General features: G+C 41.8%; 1 protein-coding gene across 3 annotated transcripts in view; it reads left to right on the top strand.

Annotated features, from left to right (window-relative positions):
• The first annotated feature begins 406 nt into the window (after positions 1–406).
• APBA2 (amyloid beta precursor protein binding family A member 2) overlaps positions 407–21,521 on the top strand; it is a 105,811-nt gene continuing 84,696 nt past the window's right edge. For all 3 annotated transcript variants that reach the window (XM_037395482.1, XM_037395477.1, XM_037395481.1), the window contains exon 1: positions 407–545. The gene's annotated coding sequence lies outside the window, so the exon portion shown is untranslated. The remainder of the gene's footprint in view (positions 546–21,521) is intronic.

The raw sequence follows: 21,521 nt of genomic DNA, 5'->3' as shown, positions 1-21,521 counted from the left end.
GGCCCAGCTCCTCCGCGGGCAGGTGCGAAGCCGGCGCAGAGCTGGGCCTTCGTCTCGCAGTACCTGCGGAGGGCGCGGCCGGCAGGTTAGTCCGTACCGGGGGCCACCGCTCGTTGCGCCATTTTGTGAGAAACTCGGGGCGCACAAATCCCGCCCGCCCGCCCGCGGTGGGGCAGCCCGGGGGTCCGGCCGCCGCCACCTCCGCCCACCGGCCGAGCAGGACCCTGCGAGCGGCGAGCGCCGCCGGGCGCGGAGGCCGGCAGGCAGCCCCGGGGGCAACCGAGCGGCGGCGGGCGCGGGCCGGGGCGGCGGGGCTGAGGCGGGGCGGGGGACGCCGGGGCGGGACCCCTGAGGCGCGGCGGCGGCCGGGCTATGCGCCATGCAGGTTCCCGGGCGGCCCGCGGTATTCTCGCACGCAGCTTCCCGGGCCCAGCAGCCGCCTCGGTGTGTGGCGCTGAGGCAGGCACACAAAAGAGCGGCTGCAGCTGCCCCCGCGTCCCCGCCGCGGCGCGGGGTGGGGACCGGCCCCGCCGCTGCCAGCAGGGGTAAGGAGCAGGGCCGCGGGGCGGGGGACCGGCGGCCGGAGTGGTCGCGGGGAGCGGCGGCTCCGCCAGGGGTGGGGCGGCAGCATCCTTGCGGGTCCCCTCAGGGGAGCGGGGAGCCCGCGGGGCCGGGCGGGCGCTGAGGGGACGCCGCGGCCATCCCCGCCCCGCGCCAGCGCGGACCTCGCCCCTCTCGACACCGTGCCCGGGGGCTGCGCGCCCCGCCAGCAGCTGCCCCCGCCTCAGCCCCGTCCTGCGGCAGCCGGGCAGGCGGACGGCGAGCCGGGGTGCAGGGGAGCCCCTCGGCACGGCGCGGCGGCGGGGGGCGCCGGCACAGGGGGCTGCCGCCCGCATGTCCCTGCTGGCGCCGAGCCGCTCTCCTGCCCGCCTCGGTGGGGGGAGCCGCGGCGCCGCCACCTCCTGTCAGCCGGCGAGCTGGCCGTGGCCGGGCTGCGCCGGGGAACGCTGCCTGCCCGCCCGCCACCGGCTGCCCGCCACCCATCCCGCCGGGCCGCCCCGAGCCCCGCCGGGCCGCAGCGTCCGCTTGCGATACTGCGGGAGGCGGCGGCGCTGCGCCCCCCGCCGCCGGGTGGGAGGGCGGGAGGCTTGAGCGGCCGCGGCGGTGCGAGGGGCCCGCAGCGCTGCAGCACCGCCGGGAGTTTGGTTCTGCCTTCGTGCCTCCGGTGCAGCGCACGGACCAGAGCTCTTCCTGCACTCGTCCCGTTCCCTTCATCCTGAGGAGCTGCTCGATCAAATACTTGATTTTTGTCGGGATAAACGGCGTGAGACATTATAGCATGGGCCGATTCCCAGTTTTGATCAGTTTTTTGAATATGATGGGGGGGTGGGGGGGGGTGTTGCCGTAACAAAAGGGGTGGGGGTGGGGGAGAGGGGAAGGGAATGCTGTGTTTGGAGCCGCATCTTGGAAAGGCAGAGACTGGCTTATTTTGCCTCAACTAGCAGCCGGCGCTTTCAGAGTTATGTACTTTGCATCCTCAATGTCGTTTTGGTGGTTGTTGCATGCTAGTGAGGGCATACAAGAAAAGAAATGTAAATAAAGTCAGGAGATCATACGGTGTCCATTGTATAGAGATAATCTGCATTGCACTGATGTTTAAGAAAAGTCTTAAATTGCTGTCACCAGTTTGGGTAAAAAATGCGAGTAGTGTTCCAGTTGTATTACCTGGTCAAGGCCATCCTATAGTCTCCCAGGAATTCCCAGGAAGGGCTGGGAAGTCCATTTGCAGAATAATATTTCATGTATTATGCCTGTTACCCAAGAATACCTCATTACTCAACCAGCAGAACTGAAAAACAGAAGCAACTGCTATTGCAGTTTTACATGGTTGTGTGTAAGCAATAGTATTTCCACGTAAGGTAATTTTAAAAGGCAGGAATTTTAGTCTAATTCTTTACTGCCACTTAAGTAAAAACACAGTACATGCTGGTTGTCCATGCATTGAAAATCATAACATTGAAGTTTTATGTTAAAGCACAAGATTGTAATTTATCACTGTATAGTCCAGATTCTCCTCTGTACGGGACAGACGAGGGTGAAAGAGCTTTTCTTTCTGTATGTTGTTCTATGAGCACTGAGCTACTAAAGGGGAAGCCACTGTCCTTACTCCACTCTGGGCTCACAGGATTTCAGGCTGCAGGCTTGTTCTTGTATATCTTGGTTGTTGGGCTTCCTGAATCTAAATTTTCCGATAGTTTAGCCCTTATCTGCACTTGGAAATACCAAAACCTATTTTTAAAAATGCAGTGTTGCTTCTAATCAGCAGCTGCATAATTTCTGCCCCTTGATCCTCTGATCATAAAATGTTCTTGAAAAGGCTGTAGGTGCTCAGCTCTTCTGGTGAAAATCTTATGATACTAAGGAAGAATCTCGAAAAGCATTTTTTGTGCAGTTACTTGGGTAATGCCTGTTCAGGTTGGAGACTGGACATGAATTTAAACAAGAGCTAGGTCTTTAAAAAGTGACCTTTGCTTAAGGCTGTGAACATGAGAAACCACTTCAAGAAGCATAATTTTACCATCTCTGCAATTGTTCTGATAAGAACATTTGCTAAGAAATAATTTGTGAAAATACCATGGTTTAAACGTCTTCCAGTTTATATTCCTGTGCCGAAGGCAGGGAAATCTAACAAGAAGTCATCTGTTCCAGGCTGCCAGCTCGCAGAGAGAAATACAGAAGATCCTGATTTTGTCCAGAACAAAATCTTGGTTGTAGCCTTTGAACACATTGAGTTTTAGGTGCTTTTGCAGACTTTTTATATCCATTTCCCTTGTAATCTGTGTTTAAATAAACAAGGCAATGCCTTTGTGGTTTAAGCCATTACAATGATAGTGGCTGGGGAGCAGCCGTGCCAGGAAGGCCCAGAGGTCCTGCTGAACAGCAAACTGCACGTGAACCAGCCATATACCCTGGCAACAAAGGCAGCCAGGAGCATCCTGGTCTGTATGGACAAGAGTGCAGCCAGTAGATCAAGCGAAGGTGCTGTCCCCCTCTATTTATCATCCAGTAGACCACATCTATGATGCTGTGTCTGGTTTTGGTCCCCTCTGGTACAAGGAAAATACTAATGAACTGGAGTTCCCCAGAGGCCACCAAAGTGGTGGGGCTGGAGGCCACGCTCTGTGAGGAGAGGGCGAGGGAGTGCGACTTGCTCAGCCTGCAGAAAGGGAGGCTTTGGGGGACCTAGCAGCAGCCTTCCAGTACTTAGGAGGTCTTCAGGGAAGTGGAGCCAGACTCATCACAGCAGTACATGGTAGAGAATGAGAGACAATAGGCATATGTTGAAATGAGAGGTTCAAACTACATATAAACAGAACTTTTTGTCCCAGAAGGACAATTGCACATGGGAACAGGGAGCCCAGTGAGCTTGTGTGGTCTCTGTCCCAGGAGATTTTTAAGACCAGACTGGATAATGCCCTGAGGAACCTGATCAGGCCTCACGGATGACCCTGGCTTGAGCAGTGTGTTGGACAACAGACCTCTGACATTCTTTCCGACCAGAATTGTTCTGTGATCCTGTGAACAGTTGTATGTTTGTGCTCATCCATACATGGTACAAGAAGCAGATGTGTTTCTAGAAGTCAGAGGGGTTTTTTAGAAAGAACTAGAGCTTCCATTCTAGGGCTAATCCTTGCATCTCAACAAAGATGGAGTATAATATCAGCATGATACATTGGCCTCTATTGCCCGTGTAATAGTACATTACTATTAGGACAAACTAATACCTTACTATAAGCCTCCCTATTGCTTGAAATATATAAACAGAATGAAGAACATACTTCTTGCAAGCAAGAACCTTTCTATGTAGTATTTTTTGGCACTCTTGTGAGGCAGTTAAAGCCTTGCAACATTAGTGCAAGAGACATAATGGTAGTTCTTACAGCTGAAGGAAATAAAGCACTGATGCAGTCTCATGCACTTCACAAGTTAAGAGGAAGAGCTGGAAGCAGAATCAGAATTCACGAGTTTTTAGACATTCCAGAAAACATGCAATTGCTGAGTCAAATGTTCATTATAAGTACTTTGGATACTTGCAAATGCTTTTAGTCTACTGCAGAGAACATTAAAATGCAAGTGGGGTTTTTTTTGGTGTTTTTCTTTTTTTTTTTTTTCCTGAGGACCCATTTTCCCTTGAGAGCTGTGTGAAAAGCAGCTCAAGAAAGCATCATGTGTTTCTTGAAGTGTTCAGTGCTGTAGGCTTGTGCTGCCTGCAGAAGCTGAACATGCAGCACTTAGGCTGTATCATGGCATCCATGAAAAGAGGGCTTTTGTTCCAATTCTCAGTTTTGTCTGACCTTAAGTCTCATCTTGGCTAATGATAGTGTTCTCAAGAAGAAAAGTCTTATACAACTGGTAAAAACACACATAGAATGAACTGTTTGTTTCTGATGCTGGTAGGTAAACGCACTGTCATTTGAGTACATGATATTCCTTTTTTGTTGCAGTATTTACTGTCTTCATTCACCTGCTGCAGCAGAGGAAGGTGACTTGCACTTCAAAAGGAGTAAGTTAGAGCTGAGCAGAGACTGATACAGAACACTGGGGGATTGATAGGTACTTCCACCTAAGCAAAAGAGGGAGAACTAGAAGCTGTGTAGGTAGGGATGACAAGGATAAGTATCATTGTTCTCCGATGACAGGGTTGCATGAAATACTGCTGGAGATGCATATCCTGTAGTATACTCATGCATGAAGGGATCATTTTCTTTTGAAATAAAGTAAATGAAGAGGAAAGGAAAGTTGGCAAAAAGGTATATAAAAAATCTTGGAATGGAGAAATATGTCGGTTATAACCAGTGTGAGGTTTGGAGTCTAGATAAGGATTTTCAAATAGCAGTGCTTCTGCAATGCAGACATCTGTGCATACCTACCTGGACTACCAGTGGGAGCTGTACGGAGGAGTATTGGGATAGCTGTCTGTTTTGACCTATGAAGATGAAGTTTTTCTTCAGAAAATAGTGCTTCTAGTTATGAAGATTCAGCCACGTAGGAGTAACTTGTTGTTTTTGTTATTGTTACTTAGAAATCAGGTTGAGTATTTCCATTCTATTAATTGAATGAAGTAGGTTTTGAACTTTGTTTGATACAATGATGTTGGGAATATTTGTGCGCATGTTGCCAGCTAGCATTATTTCCAGACTTCTGTCTTTCCTTTTACTTTCTGAGAGATCCCCTTCACAGACGCACTTGTCAACCTTTGCAGAAGTTCCTCTCCTCAAGTCAGTTATACTGTAACACTGATCATTTTCAAAGAGTGAAATCTGCTGGTTTTATTCCTTAAAATGTTTCTGCAAGAGAGAGGCCTGACCTTGGAAGTTTTCTTTTGTATGTCATCTACCTTTGTGTGTTAAGGGTTCACTGGCTAAATCCTTGAAGAATTTAATCCTTGAAGAAGTTCTTTCACCTGAGCACAGTGGTTAGATTTACCTAAGAATTTCATAACGTGGTCATAGCAGGCAAGTTACTTTCTACTGTCAAGAGTATAGCAGCGGCTTCTTAAGAAGAACAAACAAGCAGCTCACAACCCAACATAATAGTTTTGTAACACTAACCATGAGTGGCAACACTGTTCTGGTGCGTGTGCAGATCTGGACGCTTGACCACTGTAGTCCAGAATGCCGAGTGGTGTTGTCTAACATGGGAATGTAAGACTTCCTGGGTTTACTTCCATTTTCTCCAGTAAGGTGTTTTTCTTGCTGTGACTGTAGAAGAGTCATCTCTGCTTTCCAGTTGTTCCACTTCAGATTTCTTGTGAGTGACAGCCAAGTGATTATCTTGGCAGGACACTGCAGGGTTCTCCCAGGGATTTAGTGAGATAGTAATGCCAGTAAAAATTGAACAGAAAATTCATATTTTAGCAGATAAACGGAGATGGAGAATTCATATTCTTATGTGTAGGCTTTCACCGTTCCATCTCACTGTGTTAAGAGCCTGAGTCCGCAGAGAGAGCTTCATTCAGCTGAGGTTTTAAGAATGACATCAGAATGATCCCCTGGGATCACTATGTGGTCTGTTCCTGTGGGTAAGCTGCTGAAGAAGTAAGTGTAGGAATAAATGTAGAAGACCTTGGATATCTTGGTGTTCTGGCGTTCTAACAGTTGATGTAAACCTTAATTACACTACAAACTAGCAACAGAGAGCAGTGACAATGTCACCTCAATTCTGTACAAACATACTGTGCCTACCTTTGGGTAGTGCCCCTCTGGAAGGGGCTCCTTAAGTATCCTGCCATGCAGAAGACTGCTGGTCTCATGCAAAGTGACCCTGTAGCACCCCAAAATTCTCAGTCACAGGAAGATTTCATTACAGCATTTCATACTATGGAAGAAACAAAGTGCATCAAAAGCCAGGTGGAAGCAACTCATGTCACAAAGCATTTGTGACAGGGCAGGCACTTTTGAAGTGGTTATGGTAATAAAAGTTGGAGAAAGCTCATGTTCTCCTTAAGGGAGAGACCTGTAGACCTGTAAGTGCTGGGTTACTTTAGGAGTTCTAAACTGATCAGAGGAATAAAATTAGCGTATTGGAAAGCAAGGGAACATGAGAGGAAGAAAGGAAAGGAGGAGGGAAACAAGACAACATCTGTATTGGTGGTAGTGGTATGTCTGTATATGAAAATACCCTGAGGAGGAAGAGGAAGTGACAGGAATTTTTGAAGTGCAGGCTCTGAAAGAGTGAATGTTTAGGTAGAAGTAGGGAGCCTGAATGAAACAGAATCAAGGTGATACCTGCCTCAAATTGTATGAAACACAAGACTCTCAAGTCATCAGTGTGCTGTCTACAGTAAACCAGGATAAACAACTACCAAGGAACAAAAATTTCAGGCTCCATGTCTGTCTGTTGTTTTTTTTGGGTTTTTTTTTGGTGCTGGATGGTTCCAAACACATTCAGACAAGTGCTTCTAAATAGCATTTTCCCCCCCTCTATACAAGTGATAACATAGGGTGAGTGAGAAGCCCAAGGTCCACAAGGACAGCACCTGTCTAAGCAGTATTGCAGGAACCTCCCCAGAGGAGTAGCAGTGTTTGGCATTCAGCGAAATAGCTGATCTTTATGTGGGAGAAAGAATAATAAACTAAGATTCCCACACAGCCTTCCACATATTTAATGCCTTCATGCACTAGATAGAAACAAAGGTACTTGGGTGGACTTTCTGTCACCCAGTGTGCCCTTCAAAACCAGAATATCATCTGCTGTACTTTGCTGGTTAGCCTGTCTTTCTAGGGAGTCTCAGAAGTGCTAGATAACTTTGTCGTTTCCTGCCCCAGCAAAATGGTAATATATTCCTGAGTGCCTCCTTACTGAAGACTGGAGCAGCTAAAGAGAATGAAGGTTGGACAGACCAGATTCTGGTCTGGAATGACATAGGATTTACATCCCCCCCTCCATCACCAAGAGTGAAATGACATCAAGCAGCTGATGTTGCTCTCTAGAATCACTGCTACCAGCTACTACAAAAATATCATTTCAGTGCAAAGGCAAGTGCACCCTTTTGGTTTAGTCAAATCTTAAAATAGGCCTCAAAATTCACACTCTAAAAGCCAAGAGAGATGTCTTTTCAACACATCAGGGAGAGCACATGGAGATGGGATTGCTTGTTTCTTGTTCAGAAGCAAGATTGCTTCAGAGCTGCTGTACTCATATATATATATATATATACCCACACCAAATCACTCTCCTGGGAATGAAATATTGTATTAAACACTGTTACTATGCATATCCTTCCCCCTCCCTCCCCCCCCTTTGATATTTTCTTCTAATCTGTAGCTTTTCTGTCTATTAAGAGTGGTCATCCTGACTGCTACCAGATTTTACAGGGTTGCTGTGTTGTCTTGAGTTTCAAAGACCACTACATCTACTGATGCAGGAATAGTCGTAAAGGCAGTTACACAAAGAACACAAACGTTTCTACTCTTATAAACTGATCCAGTATGGGAAAGAAGCAGACTTGCCTCTGTTCCAAATTCTTACTATGCAGCATAGCATGTTGTTGCCATGCTACCAGAACTGCTTGCCTTGATATTTAAATTTACCCTTAAAAGATTTGTATTTAAAAAAGAGTGAACTGTTGACAGTACATTGAAATATAAAATAACCTGACAAGATGTAAGCCGTGTCGCCAATTTGTTCGTGTATTTTTGACCTCTACATGTTTTTATTTTTCTTCCTGAATAAACCCCAACCATAATAACAAATCTTAGAGATGAACAAACCAATTAAATATGGAAAGGTTCTGTTTGTTAGTGTAATAAATGTTTATATCAAGGGAGGAGTATGAATTACAGTTTCAATACTTAACAAAAATGTGCATTTTGCCAACCTCAGTAAGTGCCTCTTGCTATCCTTCGTAGTCTCTGATTTAGCACTACAGAGGGAAATTGGAGTAGTTATATTTTCTTATTATTGCTTGGTTGTGAAAGAGAAAGGAATGCTGTTTTTATATATATATTTATATATATATAGACATGCACGCGCACACACACACACAATGTCCTTTAGGCACAAAATCATGTGTTACTGGAAGACAACCCTTGATTAGAGATAAGGCAGCTTTAAAAAGAAACTTATCCCTGTGATATTCTTAGCTAGTCAATCAGCGTGGCTTTAATTATGTAGAAGTATTTGATGTATTATGGCCCAGGAGATAAGAGCTGTTGCATACTGGATGATAGAAAGGGAAGGAATTCTGTTGGTGACTAGAAATTCCATGCTCAGTGCTGCATCAGAGGCATAAAATGAGCGGTGGAGGGGAAAACTTCCTGATTTGCATTGCATTTCTGATTCCAATATTATGAAGGCTGTTGGTGGCAGAATTCTTCATTCCTGGTAAATGACTACCTGCTTCCTTGATGGAAGACTTGCCATGAAAAATATCTGTGGTATCAGGAGTGTGCCTTTAAGTCAGTTGTGTTTGGTTTGGTTTTGGGTTTGTTTGTTGTTTTTTTTTTGAGTAAATAATTCATGGTTTTGTGTTTCCAATGGTGGATAGAAATCTCCTCTGTTCTTCCGTGAGTAAAAGGCACAGAAGGTGTCTGTTATGATACTTGCTGTTTTCAGTACTTGGACAGAGACCACCTTAGGGGTTTTAGCAGCTCTGTTCCACACCTATCTGCAGTGATAATAAATTATGTCTACAGCATGTGTTTCATCAAATATTTGTCCTCGATTTATTCAACTCATCATAACTGGACCCACCAACTAGCAGATGACCTAATTAGTAATAATGATTTGGGGGGGAAAAAAGTGCTGTTAAGATTATATTACTCTAGGGATGAATAACATTGTGTCAGTTTTATTGCAGCATAAGATATATATGTTGGTACTGTAATTCTTTTGTACTGTCACGCAAGGTAAGATTTAGCTTTTGAACTTCTTATCAGGAAGTGTCAAAGCAAAAGAAATAAATGTGATGGCCCTGTTTTCAGACAGGGAGTCACTGAAACGCCTTGCCCAGGATCATTCACCCTGCTGGGTGACTGAACTGGGAACGATACCAAGAACTCTAGAAGAGCTGCCTAAAGGGATAGCCACTGTTCTGTCTTAGCCTGGTTTTTTCTTTGTACGGTAGCATTTAGGAGAATAACAAACTGTTAGCTGATCTGTTTTCTGTCTTACAAGTATCTTTCTCACATTTTAGTACAAGAATTATTTACTTCACGAGAAGGCACTTTGTGCAAAACATAGTAAAGAACCTTAGTAATCTATGCTTTGCTTCCTAAAGACTGGAATGGGGGAAAACTGAGGGGGGGTGGGGATTTATTACAGTGCTGTTAGCCCTTTGGGACAGTATTATTTTTTTATTTCCTATGCCTATCTGTATATTTGTTTTGGAGGTTTTAAATCACAGTTTAGTAAAATATCTGGCTTATTCTTGTGCCAACATGGATTTAACTTAAATTTGTTAACCCTTTTTAGTGTTCGGAGTCTTAACAATATTTCATGGTTTAGTTAAGGCTTCAGCTGCTGGCGTGTGAGAATTGCAGCTTCGAGTTTCTACTCACATAGGCTCCAGGAATGAAGAAACTGTGAATGCGTACTTTAAACATCTGCGGACAATATGATACTTTTAAATAAGTTTGGAAGTCTGATTGGCAGTGCTATAGCAGTTGTAGTGGAAATAAGTTCCTTAATATTAACCAGCATCTGTTTGGATGATATAAGCTTGAGTTACTGGTTTTCTTTCTGATGGTACTTAACATTTTTATAACCATTCATAATAGATATAAACAAGCCAAATGCCGTCCAGAGTTTCTGAACCCGCTGTTTTATCAGTAAATAGTCCATGGTGTTACGTATTCTCATCTGTGTAATGATAATCCTGATTAAATTAATGTAGTAATTAAGGTAATGTAATAACCTACTGTAGTACTGATAAATACCATCACGAGGTTGGGAAACATGAAATCTGTATGCTGCTGCTCTACGTTTCCCACCTTGAGCTCTGGCACAATGAATCTCATCTTTTGACAGGATGAAATCCATATTGCCTTTAAGGTGATACCTCTCTCATCATCAGGTGAACTTGTGATTCTTAACTGGGGCTGGCAAATGAGGCTGACCCTAGCTGACAACTTGTGACACGTTGGTCCCATCGACACAATCATTGTCATCTCCAGCGGGACTGATAGTAGTCCTTCCTCCTCCTCTTTGCTTCAGCCCAGCCTGTGAGGCTCAGCAGGAGCGGGTTCTCTTGCTGAGCTGCATGCCAGACTGCCTGGCACAGGATGCGTGCTGAAGACTGCAGAGAGCCCCACATGCCATGAAGGCAAGCAATGGGGGAAATTCAAACAGGAAATTTTAAACAGTACAGTTTGAAGATTTCCATACATGTGGAACTAAACTAAACAACACAGTAGCACACCAAATGAAATGGAGGTGCTTGAAAAAAATATTTATTGTGGTGGAGCCTGTGAGCCAACAAAGTGTATAGGAGCCATTTGTGGCAGGTGTTTACAAAGATGGCAGTAGACTGTCATTGCTCAAAAGACTGACCTATCTAAATAGACTCAATGGTTTGGTATCTTATGTTTATGTTTACCTGATAGAGGAAAAGAATATTGCAAGAGTGTAAAAATGTGGTACAGAGCCAATAGAACCTTATATTATGGTAGAGATAGAGTTTGAAACACTGGATTTAATCAATAACACACAGACCAAACATTTGCTGAAAACTTGGAATAATAGGTATGTCTATAATTATCAGTTAAAATAGCTTAAATGTACTTAACTGGAAAATCTCAGTTTGGTTTTGCTATTTAGTTGAATTTTACTCTTAACCTTCTTGCTGGCTTAAACTATGAGGATAAAAATAATTACCTTTATAAATGAATGTATTAAATAATTTGCCTATGTAAATATGAATAGCATGTGGAAAAAACGTTCTCTGCCACAGAGACTAGAAAAGGATGGCATTGTAGTTATTACACTATTTCCATTATTGTTGTTGTTCTTGACCAGTACTGTGTCAATGTGTGGGTGTGTTTTTGTTTTTTAAACAAACTGCCCAAAGTCCACTTCATTCATCTGTCACTTGTGGACTGACTTACAGATTTTTAAGCTCTTTGTGGCAGGGATGTCTGCAGAATACTTAACATAATGAAATCTTGGTTAATGGACTTTTCCACAACACATATAATTTAGGATTTATTTGCCCCCAGCTGACAGTTGTTACCATAGCAAATACAAGATGAAGAATTAAGTGGAAAGGAAAATACTGTGTGACTCTTCAGGGCTGGAATGTGATAGATACCAAAGGGCACAGAATTTGATTATAGCTGTGCAATGCTAGGCTATATATGATGGTAGAAAGTTGTATCCTGCAGGGAAGTCTTCTAAGTGCCTGCCAAAATCCATTGGAAAATTGCAGGGAAGGTCTGCACCGTGTTAGGTAGTTCTACAGTTGTGGGCAACTTCTGTTATTAAGGGACTGCATGTATCTTTGCAGTTCAAGTGGCGGGAAGCTAACCTTTGATTTGAATTGTGTGTAGTCAGCTGCATTTCAAGACCTTGGTTTTGCTACAAGTTACAAACTTCTCTGCAGTACTCTGGTCCCCCAGGATGTCCCACCAGCTCCCGGCAGGACTAGGGCTCTGTGGGAAGTTCTAGTTACCACTAGGAGGCTGCCACGGTGTAGTAGTTCAGACCATAATAATTAGGCTTAGAAAGATGAAACCTAGTTGGCATAATGATAGAAAAAACAGGAATTTTTCCAATTGTTAGAGGAATTAGCCTACATTTGACTTTCCTAATGAGCACAAGTATATAACGTGTAGCACTCTGTAAGGATCATATTCCGCCAGCCACAATACGTTGTACCATGTATATGTATTTGCTACTGTAGACAAGACATTACTTGTTCTAAACTTTATACCAAAATTTATACACATACTATCCTGAGCATCAGTTGAAGATGAACCGATCTGTTTATGAACAAATAATGAAAACACTGAAGAGTAAGTATTAGTGAGACTCATATTGCCATTTCCATTCTTGCCTTAGTAGCTACTTGCTGCATGTTTAGTGATGAGAGATGCAGAGTACTGAATTGGAAAATTCATCGATAAATAAAAAATAGACTGACTCATAATGTACCAGCGTGATGTCTCAGGTGAGGTGTTTCAGTGATTTATCAACTCTTTCATTTTGAAAGAAAAAACACATACTTCTTGAAAGTGTTACAAAATGCATAGCTACATTTACCGAGAGCCTAGGAAATGTACTGTTTATTTAAATACGTTAAGCAAAACAGAATTATCTTACGATAAATGCAATAACATGCAGGGGAAATCCTTGTTTTCATACTAGTTTTTATGTCTATTTCTAGAGCTTCATTAATGTTCCCCTAACCCTTTGACAGCCAGTATGACACCAGTAAGGTAACAGGCAGATATGGAATGTAAGGCTTCCTGTGTGTAGGTGTCTTCCGTGCTGCTACCCAGCTATAACTTTCCCTTGTAGTGGGGTACAGCAACCTTGCACTGCAGGATTGATGCCTTTTATCCAATAGATCTGTTACATATGTTTGTTTCCCATGTGATACCATTATTTTACATGCTGCACTTAGGCCAGCTGCAGTCCATAACAAATCTCTTGTTTAGGTCAACTGCAGATCTCATTAACCCTGCTGACACTGCATCCGATTCAACCACAGGGTATGCTTACTGATGAGAATGGCTGAAGCTGTATTAATACTTTTTGGAATATTGCATAATAGTGAGTTTTTAGACGCCTTCCTGTTCTGTGCCGCATCGTTGCCTACTTAGCCTGTCAGTTTCTGATAGGGAAAGTATCTACATGTGTGTGAAGAAAAAAAAAATCAACCCAAACCCCAGGCTTAAAGTCTCCAAATAGTTAGGATTTTGGTAGATCACTCGACCTCTCAATGTTCCCATCTCTAGCAGAGTGCAGGATGGCAGAGAAGGTAATGAAAGGGTAGCCAGCTATTGTCTCTTGTACTTCCCTGAAGTAGTTACTGAGCCTGGAGGAATGACATGCGTACAGTCAAAGACTGTTCAAGAGGTGTAATCTAAAAAGATAAAAAGAATATAGTATAAGCTGCCAAAGGCTCATGCCAATCTGATCTACATTTTCTGCTCTAATATTTGTGTTTACTTTTATTTTCATAACAACAATATTTCAGCTTTATCACAAACCTGTAGAGGGCAGGATCTAGAGTCCCCAGTGCTTCAAACAGTTGCTCTCCCTGTAACAACTGGCAAAAGTGAGATAAACGTTCAGTTACGAATGTCTGAAGGAGAATGACTGCTTCCTCAGACGTTCAGGAGGCTGATGTTATAAGGGGAACTATGCTCAGGAGTGGTTCATCTATTGAGGTTTCATCTCCCAGCAACAGACTTTTTTCTTTTTTTTTTCCTTGAATCATAAAGATTCCATTGTGTTGGTACAGAAATCACATAGTCAAGATGCCTTTTTCCAAAGGTGGTCAGAGACTTGAATAAATATTCAGTCCCTTCCTCTTCTTACCAGAACCACCCAGGATCAGGAGTTAAGCCAACACTTTTTGATGCCCTACTTTCTCTGAGGAAGCTTAAGTCAATTTTCAGCAACTTCTCCAACTAGACAAGATCCACATGCCTCCCTTCTCCTTTACAAGCCCCTAGGATCTGATGGGATAAGACTTGTGCATTGAAGCCTAGGCAGCTAATGATGTCTGGCTTATGGCTTTAAGTGGAGCCTTTGAAACAACACAGTACCTACAGTTTCAGCACAGAAAATTGTGTTCAGTCAAGGATTTCACTTGAACTTTGCCTGCACATTTCTCAAAAAGGATCTCTCCACCTTTACTGGAAAACTACTTCAAACTAGAGTAGGCAGTGGGTTTTTGTGGCAATCACTACTATTTGCAAAGCACTTGAGTGAAGAGCTGTCTCTCTGAAACCTCAAGACTTTCCTAAAACTGGCACTTGGAGCAGACTCCATCTCCTTACCAAAGATTACTGTCAGAGTCCATGAAGTGCCACCAGTTGTCCCCCTGCCCTTCCACTCAGCTTCATTGCTCCCCAAAGAGAAACAGTGTCATGTTTTGGAAGTTAGCAGGGACTTCACAGTGTGTGTTCACTGAAGGATGAATGCTGTTTGTTCTTTCTGTAGCGTCAGAAAAGAAACAAAGCTTTGAAATCTGTTCAGGCGATAATGATACTGAGTGAGAAAAAAATATGTAAAACATAGTTCCATCCTCCACAATAAAAGATAACTGTCTTTGATATCGCAGTTTCATGACTAGAAATCTGCACAGAGTAGTCATTTGCTTATCTGCTCAGAGCTTTTACGTAATTGGTACTTTCTCATCTTCTGTCTGTAAATTACAGGCAGTCATTGGTGAAATATCTTGAGTAACACTCTTCGGGTCAACTGCTTTGCATATATATAGAGCTACATACCTGGATCTATGTGAACATAAATACATACATAAATGTATTCTTGCTCTTCAACTAGATACTTGGAAATAAAGACCCTTAATGTCATACAACTGGATTCTGGTATAAATATGCAGCAGATAACAGGAACCTATTTGGTTCCTTTAAAACAAGAAAGACAGAGGGAGATTGATTTGGGAGAAGGATACGAGTACATGAATATAGATAAATAACGTAAAAACAAATACAAGTTGTGACAAACAACTAAGAATGAAATAGGCAAATTAGCTACCAAATTTTGTGTCATGTTTTTGACTGACTTGGTGAAGAAAAGACTTTTTTCAAATGTCATTCTTTGCACTGATAATACAAGAGTAGAGACAGTTTACGTGTCAGGAAACTCAGTCTGGGTTGACCCAATTTACATCTTCCATAACGTGGTACATCAGTAACACCTGGAAATACATCCTTAAATAGAATTGCAAATAAGCTTCCTCTAAATATTCACCTTAATAATTAACTCTTTCTGATAGAGTTATAAGATGCTGGTCCTTCAATGTACAGAGCATGTACAGCTGTCATGGAAGATTTAAACACTTGTGTAAGTGCTTGGTACTTTTTTGGAAACTGTACGACTTACAAAGTAAGCTGCAGAGAAGTGGAGTTCAAAGGAACTGTAACATCCTAAATGTAAAACTCCACTTACCCTAATTTAGGATAAAAGATTATATTCTCACTTACAACATACTGGTTACTGTGGATGATCTATCCATAACTGATTGCTTTTTTAAAATGGCATTAAATAATGCGCTGAAATGTGCATCGCAAATTGTATGATGGTGGGCCTTTTTCTTTACAACTAAATCGTCAATTCCACCAAGGTCCTCTGTATCCAACAACCCAACAATGTAAGGAGCATTTTGGCCACCCTGTTTTTCATCCTTTGTTTGCTTAAATTATTGTCTATTGAGCATAAGGGACAGATATTTTTGTAAGTTCACTGTTAGGTTTCACAGATGTAGGCTTAAGGAGATTATTTATGCTTTAGGATTTAATATCTACCAACATGCTGTTCATTTGCCTGATATCACTAGGGAATAGTATTTTCATTTGCAATTTATAAATCCTCATCTTCATACATTCAGGTTTTCAGATAGCTGAACGTTTGAAACATGCTGCAGTTATTCATATCATTAATTTTATCTCAAATGAGCTAACTATTTATTCAACCAACATTATGTATGTTTTATATAGCATAGGTCAGTGTGTGTGTGTGTGTGTGTTTGCTTTGTTTGTTTGTTCTGTGGTTTTTTATGAATTTAAATAGAATAGATAATTTTAATCTAGTGGCTTGTTGAGGAGTTGCCTTGGGAGCTCTCCCTTAGCTTTATGCAAGTTTGATGAGGAATGCTGTTTTATTGTGCCCTCTACTGATAAATTTAGTGATTAGGCTTCCAAAAGGACAACAGCTGAAGCTCACAAGCACATATCTCCAATACTTCTTCCTTCCAAAAACCTTGCATCTGGAATGAAGAAGTCAAACTTGTGCTCCGTGTGCCTAATGAGAGCCCAACCAGCCTTGGCAGAGGTTGTAAACAAAGATGCGACTGAGTCTTACATCACAGCCTCATGACACCTGAGGTAAGTGACTGTAAACGGGTTGCAGTAGCTCATGAGGTCTTACACTCTGTGCAAACAAGCTATTTGTGCCCCTGTAGGGGCAGCTCCATACAATACACTTTGATGTAGAGGTACTCTATTCCCTGCAGCAGTCTAGAGGTACTGTCAACTGATGAGATTCTGCCACGTCCCTTCTAAGCAATATTCTTCAGTTGCGTAGGTCTAGCAGTGCTCGTAGCTGCTTCCCCTGCCCCCATTCGTTGCTAGGCTTCATGTCGCTATTTCCTATCAGGTTGTACCACAGGCAGAACTGTCAGGTCCAGAGAGAGTAGGAGCTCTCTGAGACTTGCCATGTGATAAGTGATAACCTTCTCATAAAGCAGGATGCTTAAAACATTAAAATGCAAGAACAGAAGGTGAAATCAAAATGTGAGTCTTGCTTGAAATGTCTGAGTTGGCTAAATCTTTATGCTGCTTTCAAAGTACATTGCCTATTCTTTTATAATTAAAGCTTGAAATTATTTTATGTATGCTGCAGTGATTGATTTCAGAATGAGAAGGAATTAAAAAAAATCCTATGAGAGAAAGCTTCATAATAATGAATAATATTATGGTGGAAATTTGAAAATAACCCTGTTCTTCGTGGTTTTCATCCTATTCTTGGCAAGCATTTTCCTATGTTATATTTCTTGTGCTATGAGGGCCATTTTGGATTGCTGATAGGCTCAAAACTCAAACAGTTTGTAGACAAATGACCAGATGCCTTGATTTGATCATTCTGGCTGGGATAGCTGCAAGCTACCAAAATGCAGTCTAGCATTATATAGAGAAGCTGCAGTGCCCTGCTATGGTCTTACCGAGAGCTCAAGCTGTATTCGGTTTTCTTTGGACTATGAAAAACTAACAGAGGACAGAATTTCCCCTTTCAAGTGTTACTGTTTTTTCAGTGCTACTAAATCAGAAATGTGTATGCTGTTATACTGTAATTTTGCAATATAATAGATCTTAAACATATTTTAGTACTGCCAAGTGCGACAAGATTATGAATATTTCATGGAACTTTCTTCCCCCTGTATTAAAAAATAATACTTTTTCTGTCTTGTCTGACATTCAAAGGCTAGAAAAATGCAGAGAAACAAGAAGGAAGACTGTGAAAGAGGCAAATAGTTGTGTATCTTTTCTGCACCTGTGCAAAGGTCATTTTCATGCACTAGAAAGCAGAAAGATGCTGCAAGGTGAAGCCTGCAGCATGTAAGGAATGATGAGACAGGCAAGGCCGGAGGCAGAACCTCTGGATCCATCTGCTGTCCTCAAGTGTGTAGTGGGAAGTTTCAGTAGGTACTACAGAGGGGAACAACTAGAGGGGAAGAAAAGAACCACTTCACTTCTAGAACTGGCAGATTTCCCCATTACAGAACACAGATACGTGCTATACTCTGAGAACATAATTTGACCTTGACAAAGTCAAAGCATTTTCCACGAACCGTAGAAAGTACTAACTTTGCATGGAAAGGTACTTGATTTTGTGCATTTAAAAGAGAAATTATTTCTTTCGTGCGATGTCTACATTTAATTTCTTATATATCTCAGTGGTGCTCTCTAAAATTGCTGATACAGGTATCTCCATTTTTAATATAGTTGCAGCTGATCCTGACTAATTTACTCTGTTTTGTTTCATAGTTCTAAAGCTCTGAATGAGATCCGTTCATGAGGCGTCATGTACTACATATAGAAGTACCCCTAGGGCATTGTACAAATTAATATTCCATCCATGAATGTAGCTAGTAGTTAATTTATCATTTGGCAGTGAGAAACAAGAGACTAGATTACTGATTAATTATAATCAAGCTGAACAGAATGCTCACGTGTATGCTGGAGCAGAGTATTAATATACTAGTGACAGCCTTTTGCAATCTGCAATCTATTTTAGTAGTGTTAAATCTAGCAGTTTAAGAAACAGATAAGAACAGTGGTAAATAGTACCAGTATTTTTAGTTTAGCTAATTAAAATTTTATGAGTGGCATAGAGGATTTGAGTTTATGGCATCTTCAAGTTTGGCATGGGGAAATAAAAGAATTCTCAGGAGCTGACTTTTGCTATAACCTGTCATATCTGATTATGCTGTTTCCAACTCTCTCTGATTTAAAACAAAACAAACTTGCAATTTATTCTTCACCGGAAAGGAAAGAGAGCCCAGGAACTACAGCCAGCAAGTATGTCTGAAGTAATACCACAATTGCTGTCAGTGACGGTTTGGCGCAATTGCACCCAATGATCGTCCTCAGAATAATTAGGTCTTGCCACCTGGGAAGACATTTCAGAAAAATACTATAAGGAAATATTCATTAATTACAATAATCACCTGATACATAGTTATCAAATGAAATATAGATAAACACAAGAATACAGCCTCCTAAGCACACGCAGACAAAAAAATGAGCAAATATCTTCTAATTAAAAAATAAACTAATCTCTTCTATTCATGTGTGTGCAAGGAAGAGAGATGCTCTTGAGCCTCTTCACCTGGCCTTGAAACATCTCTGCCCCAGGTGTATCTCCAGTTATGTTTGTGAAAACATGGCTGCTCAGCATTAAAACTCTTTTTAGGTTTTATTTTAAAGCAATTGTAATTTAAAAAGAAAAATATTAGACTTTTCAGTCTTCCTAATGAATTATTGTGCAGTGTCAAGGGGCCATGTATAGCCTGATGTGAAATATGTCATCATTAATTGACGTCTGCGGCAGACATACAGTCCTGTTAAGGACAACACTGACTTAGGGCTGGCTGTTAGCTTCAGGATGAGGCACGGGCAGCGCCAGTAGTTAAATATAAAAACCTATGTCAGACATTGTGGATCTAATAGAGATCACGGCAGAAAAATCTGACATCTTTTCACCTAGTCCTGTAATCCAGTTTCACTGCCGCTGTCTTTAGCCAAGACTATTCTTGGAGCCTTCTACCTGTGGGAGAAATGCTAATGAGACTAGTGATAAAAAACCAGTATATCCAGTGATTTAGGAATTCAGTGATTTAGGAGCAGTTTAGCTGAAACCCTATCCAGGTGAGCAGTGCTTGGGAGAGGAGGAGGCTCTGGGCCAGCCCCATGTAATCTCAGAAGGGATAAAATGCTAAATGAGTGCCAAATTACAGAGCACTGTGTAAATTGGGATTTTCTTTTGCCATTGTTACACCAGTTAGGGTGTACTGTGTTGGATCAGTGGATTCAGACCAGCTAATGCTATAGCATTTAGTATTGTTAATATAGAAACACCTTTACATTTAAATGGGAAGAGCCCTTTAGTTCTTTTCAGAGAGACAAGAGGAGGGCTGTGGAATCCCCCACATGATTTTGTATCTCCCTTTACCTTAAATAAACAGCATGTATTGCTTTGGAGTAGGAACATTTTCATTATCCTTAATGTTTGAAACTACCATCTTTTGCTTGCCACTCTTGTGACTAGCTTTCCTTTGCTGTATTTTCATTTAGAAGACACTGGTAATGACACCGAATGTACACTTTGATCTTACAGTAAGATAGGAGTTACATGCTTGCGATGTGTGGTCCTGTTTGGGAATGTATTTTTTCCATTTGGTTTGCACATGTGGTACTTTACATTGCTGTTTTTGAATAGTGTGTTCATTTTTTTTTGTGTCCTGTAATTTTCTGGTTAGTCATCCTTGCTTCCTAATTCCAAAAAAAAACATTAATTCCTTCGCTATCTGTTGCAAATGTTTTAAAGATACATAGCTGTTTTGCTTGTTCCTGATACGCTGCTTAATACATGTACTCCATTTTTGTCTCTCTTTAATAATTGCTCTAAGCCTGCTTTCTTCACCCAGACCTCAGTGCTCTATACAGATGTAAGAAATAGCTAAGAAGTGTCTTTATAGGGTTATTCTGGTAATTCTTCTGCATCATGTCAGGTTTTCAGTGGTAAAGAATTTTGAGGAAAAGGCTTAAATTCACTTGGGCTTAAATGAAAGGTGAAAAAGTACAGAAAAAAAATCTCAATTAGATCAGGCTTGTCCTGAGCAAACAAGATACGCTGCCTAGAGGCTGCGGTGTTGCAAGAGTGTAGTTGTAGTCTGTCAGGCTGGCTGAGAGTTGGAAAGAGCGTTCTCATTTGTCATGCAGTATAATCAAATCTGATGCAGATTTGCAGACCTGCACAACAGTGATAAGACATCACCACTTATTTTTATGCTGCACAGAGTGTAAACAGGAGTAGTTTGGGGTATAATGTAGTGGGTTTTTGCCAGTGTTTCATTTATAGTCTGTAACTAGTGACATGCGGTGATTTTCTATGCAGAACAGCAGCTGTTTTATTTTCTTCCAACTACTTGCCATAATTGCGTTTCTAGATGCAAAGAAAATCTTTCTCAAGATGGCAACTAACAATTCAAGAATAGAAAACACTGGGTTTCATAGTTTAGGCCCTAGTTATTAGCTAATCCTCAGGCCTTTGAGCTATTTTAGAGCCTTTAGTTTTACTGCTTATATAGTAAAGGTGATGCTGTTCATACATTAAAGGTTTTGCGGGACTGGGCTTTTTAATTACTGAAGCACTAACATTTATTTTTAATAAGGTCCTCTAGTCCTTTTGTGCAGACCTATGAAATGTTCGTTCCCCTGGCTGCTGCTTCACAGTTTTACGGTAATGTTTTTGGGCTGCAGTTGGAGCAGAATAGGAAAATGGAAATAAATAAGTATAGGTACTTCTTGTCATTATGGTTTGAAGTTGAACTGATGAAGCTGAATTATCTTTGCCTAGCTGTTTAAAATCTGCAGTGACTACAGTAATATGGATTAGAGACAAACAAGAACATTTTGGAAGGGATTTTGAGACACATCTCATCATAATCCTGCCAGGCTACAGAACAACTGATGATTTATTCTGAGCTACTTAGAATTGAAAGAAGAGAATTAGATATATTTGACATTTTACAGTTTGATACCCTATTC

This window comes from Falco rusticolus, chromosome 7 (genome assembly GCF_015220075.1).
Source record: "Falco rusticolus isolate bFalRus1 chromosome 7, bFalRus1.pri, whole genome shotgun sequence".
Lineage (NCBI taxonomy): Eukaryota > Metazoa > Chordata > Aves > Falconiformes > Falconidae > Falco > Falco rusticolus.
Note: the sequence above shows the minus strand (reverse complement) of the source record. Positions and strands in the feature narration are given on the sequence as shown.